This window comes from Lagopus leucura, unplaced genomic scaffold (genome assembly GCF_019238085.1).
Source record: "Lagopus leucura isolate 7727_CA_CO unplaced genomic scaffold, USGS_WTPT01 Super-Scaffold_100008, whole genome shotgun sequence".
NCBI classification, from domain to species: Eukaryota; Metazoa; Chordata; class Aves; order Galliformes; family Phasianidae; genus Lagopus; species Lagopus leucura.
In genome coordinates this window covers 13,899,797-13,906,869 of record NW_024962265.1, presented here as the reverse complement: position 1 = coordinate 13,906,869, position 7,073 = coordinate 13,899,797, and positions in this window count along the sequence as shown.

Genomic DNA, 7,073 nt, shown 5'->3' with positions numbered 1-7,073 from the left:
TTGAAGTGTAGTGCTATACAAGGCATTACACTTACATGAAGTCAGGAGGGTGCTCGTCCATCCAGCCAGTACACAAAGACTCCCCAGCACATAGCAAGTATTCAGACTTCAGAGAACTCTGCCCACAGAATACAAAGAAAAGGATCTTTGTGGTACCTAAACCCAATTTCTAACCTCCTAAGGCAGGTTTTACAGTGCGTTCAGAAGATAGAGAAATCTAGATCTTGCAGACAAGCTGAGGAATATGTTTCAAATCCTAAGACTCATTTCTATAATATGGCCAGGTAATTTCTAACTCCCTACTTGCATGGTCTGTTTATCAAATATCTCAAGCAAGGTGATTTCACAAACTCCTTCTGTCTGATTCACGTTCTTTTCAGCTACTTGGAGCAAGCACTTTGCTGAACTTACAGTACACAGGCTTCCTTTTTTTAATCTTGCTCTGCTTCTCTGGTGTAGGGAACCTGCTTTGGCAGGGGGGTTGGACTCGATGATCTCTGGAGGTCCCTTCCAACCCCTACAATTCTGTGATTCTGTGATTCTGTGATTCACAGAGAGTTACTAGTGACAATTAGTCCTTGTCAGCATCCTGCTGTAGACCCAACACCTTCCATGGATCCAAATGCAGCCTCATGCCTTTCCTTTGCAGTACTTCTGCCTCAAGGGACTTCATAGCCATACAAAGGGCCACAGAGAAAGCTCCCAGCTTGCCAGTACCTGGAAGACAGTGGTCAGACTTTCCTGTCCCTGTGCAATGCTGAGCTAGAGACTGAAAATGGAACCCTTCCAGATTTTTTGGAGTGTAGGATGTAAAAGAGACATGGGCCGTTGGGTCTAATAGCTCATTCATAGCACATAGCATAATAGCACTGGGTCTGTTTAGCCTTGAGGAAAAAAGACTGAGAGGGGACCTGATCCAGGTCTATAAATATCTAAGGTGTTGGGGGGCAGAATGGCGAGGCCGGACTCTTTTCAGTGGTGAGTGGAGACAGGACAAGGGGAAACGGCTGGAAACTGCAGCATAGGAAGTTCTGCACAAATGTGCACAAGAACTTCTTTACAGTGAGGTGACGGAGCACTGGAACAGGCTGCCCAGGGAGGTGGTGGAGTCTCCTTCTCTGGAGATGTTCAAGACCTGCCTGGATGCCTACCTGTGTGACCTACTGTAGGGAATCTGCTTTGGCAGGGGGGTTGGACTCGATGATCTCTGGAGGTCCCTTCCAACCCCTACAATTCTGTGATTCTGTGAACTTGCAATTAATTCTGTATTAACATACTGAAAAGCCATGGAGCCAGCAGCTTCTTTAGCACTAGTATGACCACTGCTTCTTAGGAAGGAATAAAATGAAGCCAACAGCAGCGCCTGGTAGCAGCCCTTATTTCAGCACATTTCTATTAGAGATGGCAAAGATGGGCCCAGGCAACTTTTCTGGCAGCTTGAACTATTTTTTTCTGAAAAGAGGTTGGTATGGGGGGTGGGAGGGTCTCTTTTCCAAGCAATCTGCAGTAGCATTTCAGATGCAGCTGGGATTATGAATGATATCCTGGCCAATAGCTGGATTGTGTTACTCTTCTGACAAAAAAAGAACTGGACCATAAAAGAAAACTGAAGACCCTTGGGGAAAAAGAATCTCGGGGAACTCCTTATCTGCTCCACTAAGAAGTATGTCTAGCTTGGCAGTAATATGGGGCTGGAACTAGATGATCTCTAAAATCCAACCCAAACCATTCCATGATTCGGCAGCTTTGGGAATAAGACATTTTTCTAAATGAGATGCTTTTCTTTGTGGGTAAAGTTAATAAAAATCTTGCAGAAATGACTGAGTAGGTTTCAGTTTCTGGTCACGGAAACTATTTCAACCTGACAGTTTCAAAAGAAACCAGTATTAAAAGTGAATTGCTAATGTGGAAAACAGCCTGTGAGGCACAGGAATTAAACATTTCATGAAAGGAAATGTGAAGATCAAAATAAATGGTGGGAGTCAATGTACACTCAAATCTTCATTGCTAGAAATGGGAAATTTCCCTCCTTATCAGCAGTGTGAGCAGCTGCTGGGCAAGAGCTGTCACAAACAGGATTTTGGGGAGACTTATTCCCCAAAGAGTGAGACAAGAAAACCATTTTACATGAGAAGGTTTTATTAGCCAGCATCAAGGCAGGGTGTGGGCAGCAGCGGTGGCTTCTGTGAGCAGAGCTCAGTGCTGCCCCGTGCCAGATCAGAGCCAGCTCCATCTGTTCCGAAGGGACCTGCTGCTGCCAGAGCTGCACCATGAGCAATGCTGGTAGTGCCTTTGGAAGAGCAGATTTAAGAAAAGCAAAAAAAATGCCAGGCAGCATCTGGGAGAGAGGAGTTAGGAAATGTGAAAGAAGCAGCCCTGCAGCCACCAAGGTCAGTGCAGAAGGAGGGCAGGAGGTGCTCCAGGCACAAAGAGGGGGAGTTGCCACCTGTGAGAACAGTGCTGGAGCAGTTCCTGAAGGGTGGGCCCTGTGGTACTGAGCCATGCTAGAGCAGTTCTTGAAGAGCTACAGCCTGTGGGAAGCCCATGTGGGTTATTTTATGAAGGATGGCATCCCACTGGAGAGACCTCACATGGAGCAGGGGCAGAGAGTGATAATGGAGGAGTGGCAGAGATGAATCATGGACTGACCACAGCTCCCATTTCTCTGCACTACTCAGGAGGAAGGCAGCAGAAAAACTGAAATTGAAGCTGAAACTGGGAAGAAGTGGTTTGCACCTCACAGTGCTGGTAAAATTTGTCTTTGCACTGAGAAGGGCAGTAAGGTGAGAAGGCACTGTTCTGTGCAAAAGCTTGCAAAGCCCTCACCTCAAAAGCCATTTGCAGCCCCACACCTCAGGAAGCAATCAGCAGAGTCGGGGAAGGAACATGAAAGGGTCACTAAGATGATGAAAAGGAGAGATCAGCTGCCTTGCAAGAAGAACCAAAAATGCTGAGGAGGCAGATGAGCAAAGATTACAAAACTATGAAAGTGGAGAAAAAGTCAAATGCAGAACTTGCCCACCAAATCCTTCAACACAAGAACTACAGACCACTCCCTGAACATAGCAGGGGGATCCAATAAACAGGCAAAGCCTTCGATGGTGCAAAGCCCAGGGATGGAACTGAGATGTTCATACCAGGATCTAATCCCTGTTTCACCAAACAGTCAACTTCAGGGACTCAACAAAGAAAGCCACTGTACTCCCACCTCACTACTCTGTATCCATTTCTCTTTGATCTCTTTTAGGTATGAGCATGTTGCTGACATGATCTTTCAACCAGGTGAACTCATTTTGGGTTTCCAGCAAAGATTTAATTTAAACACAAGTGGAACCATATGTTTATCTATGCAAGCCCATGCACAAGTGTCCTCTCAAGAGTCATTTTCCCACATTCTGTTTAGCTGTGATTTTTGTTTTGTTTATTTTAAAATTGTCTCCAATTCCCATTCTCAGTAGTTGATTCCTTTTTTTCATCCTTGGTAGCCACATGTCCCAGTCTGCCAACCCCAAGTAATGAAGCAGTATGTAAAGAAGCTACCTTGCCTTTCCCTTTCCATGTGATCCTGCCATTTTCCCCGTGGTTGAACCATACAGTACGCCCAGAAGCTATGTTTAGTATTCTGAGCCTGGTGCTCATTTGCCTCAGCAGTGATTAGCTCAGCCTAATGCAACCATATTTGCAAGTTTATAAGGCCAGCTCATCTTCTGATGCATCTCCTTTGCAAACAGACTTGTCTAGCATTTAAACGGCTTTAAAACTGAATTTAGAGTCGCAAGAACATGTTTATAAACATATATTACATTTTATATGGAACTGAATTTGTATTTCACTCTCTGGTAATGTTTACCAATCACTAACTTTTATAAATACCATAAAACATACATGACATAAAAGGTAGTAAAAGTGGAGGTAAAGACAGACCAAGTTGATCTCAAAAATAAAATGTTAAGTAACAGAACTCGGGTCTTTAATCCAATCTCATTATTTCAAACTGCCTAGGGATTCCATTCAAATTACTTCTATTATCAATTGTTACTAGGGCGGCCACAACTGGAAACTCACTTTTGGTGAGGATGTTAATAAAATATGTTTTCCCTTAAGCTCAGTGTCAGATGGAAAGGTTCACTTTATTGCTGACTTGTCTGAACAGAGCATGAGGAAAAATTCACAGTAAGTGAGCCAAGAGGTGCACCCAAGTCCTGACAGAGCAATGCTTGAAGTGACAAACAGTCCAGTTCTCAGTAATTTAATATGGAGCCCTACAGGCTTTCCAAATACACTTTGCTTGACAGTATGATGGCAACTCAGTAAGTGTTTCATCTTCCACAGAGTTTCATGGTAATAAAATTCTCCGTTAATGCCGTAATTTTATGGTATCATCACATGCTAGATACTGCCTTTGAGAAAGCATCAAGGCTTTAATCCGCATAGCATTTAACAACAACAGAAATTAACTAAGAGTTAAAAGCTACAGAGATGGCCATGCTAAAAAGCAGACAGCTTAAAAATTCTAGCTTGCCAGTGAGAAAATGACCAGCTTTTCAAAAGCCAAAGTGGCAAACTAAAGAAATCTGAAAAACAGCACTTTTCATTGCCTAATTTTTGAGGAACAGGAATTTTGCATGCAGCAGAAACCTTTTCCATCTTAATCCAGGACAGGTCAGTATGTGGGTAAAAAATCATTGCCTAATCAAGACTGCAAGATGATTTATAACTTACTTTCACACTTCTGGTATACCAGCTCACATGGGCAATGTTTAACATAAGACAGCACTTAAGATTTTCATCTGTGGGCGTTGAATGTTCTTCTGCCACTGACAGACATTTTAGAACAATTTCATCTCTCCAGAGAATACATTCAGAAAATAAATTTTCCACAGCAAAGAAAATATATGACAAAGTTATGCCACAAGTTAATGGAGACAGGTCTACTCACACACCTTACTTTTGTGCATTTGTGCCTTTCAGTGGTTTAGGAACACTCAAAGTAGCAAAGCAACTCAACATCGGAAAGAAAAGCATATAAAATACAAATAACAGCAGGGTAACTTACCTGCTTTTTCTTACTGTTGTAAGTACTTTTCTACTAGCTCTCCATCTATCACAACAATTCAGAAATAATATAATTCATCAAGAGGAGAGCTGGGTGCTGTCTGTTAAATTTGGAAGAAAAGACAATAGAGATGTTTGCATAGCTGTAGCTCCCAGGGCCTTGAAATGAACTGTACAAGTCCTACCCAAATATGCTAGGAACAGCCTGTGTATGAAAGGGAACAGGAGGGAGAAAGGAAGGGAAGAACTAGAACCTGAATTTGAATGCTCTCATTTACAGTTGTGTTTTGGTTTTCGGTAATTGTTTTTTCTTTGTCATACAAGAGTAAGATGCTAAAAATAAGTTACAATAAGTATGTGACAAGATAATTATTGAATATCTAATTGGATTGTTCACGATTACTGGTACGTGAGCATCATTGCTGGTACTGGTGCATCAGCAACTATAAGCACGATAAACCCGAGTGATAACAAATGTCTTCCTCTGAACTCTAACAGTATGATGCATGCAGCATTCCTCTAACTCTAACAGTATGATGCATGCAGCCGACGGGATCAGAGGTTATCAAGAGATTGTAACTGCAACAATCAGAAAAGGTTTATGTGATCATTAATGATTTGAATTGGACCTGATAATAATATTTACACAGCATCCAGAAGATAATTAATGAAACTTTGCAATTACAAATTTATATGAAATAAATGTTGTATTTCAGAATGCAATATATTCAATTAATTTATTATAAATAACCTGCTGCTCTCCATTCAACAAAGTAACGTGCAGAACTGTGGGCTTCGCTATCAGAGATCTTGTATGGTGTGCAGCTGTAACTCCATCAGTGTACATATTTCACATATCCCTGAATCAGACTTCACACTGATGGCAGAACACCTCAAAGGGAGATGCAGCATTCCTACCAATACCAAATAACCCCTCGTTCTAAAAATGATGGATGTAACATCTGCAAGTGCTGGAGTCTTTCACAACAGAAGGTTGATCTTTTAATTTATTTCCACTCATTGAATCAAAAGCCACACCTGTGAATGGATTCATTCATCAGAAACATTTCAAGCTGCGATGGCTTGGGTTTCTGAGGGAATAGGAAAGGTCCTATGTAAACGCAAATAGGGGTGCTTGAAGAAGATGCCCAAAGTTAGGAACACTGTGATTATATCCACTTATAAGTAGTACCTTTTGAAACAGTCAGCATGAAACTGCAATTCAAACAGGAAGTTTATCAAACTTTTCAGAAATGTGACAGCTTCATACTTAGGAGATCCAGAAATTCAATGCATGTTTGAGATGTATGGTTCCAATTTCAACTCTGATTGATCTTTGTCTCAGATAAAATTATTGCAGCCCAACTGACATCTTACAAAAGTGATTTCCAACTCAGTTCCGAAATATCTCAGTTCGTTCAGCCAAACTGATTGTTCTCTTCTACACAAATTGTGCAATTGGTAATGATGAAGATGCTATCATCAGCTCATTGCTCAGGCAGCATTCTTTCTGTGCTCTGCATCTTATTAAAATCTGCCTTTTAGCCCTGGCAGGACAAATAAGGCTTGGCTGGTAGATAATTTCAGAGCCAGCAAAGGAAAAATTCATTTAAGGAAACAGATAAAAATTATCACCTGCTATTCTCTTCATTTTGTGTTGGTACAAACTGTGCAGATTTGTACCAGGACTCAACCTGTCTGCTTCTGACCAAACAAGATTAAAGAACTTGTGTTATAAACCTGGAGTTTCTTCCATTAATGGAACAGTAAGAAGGAAGCTGACAATATATTCTGACATGCTCAGTATTGAATCAGCATTTGAACAGAAAGGCTGAAGATTTTATGTTCTTTTAACCCTACCAGCAAGCAAGGGGACCCACAACTTCAGAGCACACCTGGTGGGAGTCTCCAGCTCTCTATTCAGTGAGGTTCAATACCTTCCTCAGTAAAATTCATACACCATTCTTCCAACAATCAAAGTAACTTTTTCTTTTTTTCAAATAAAGGCTGGAAAATGC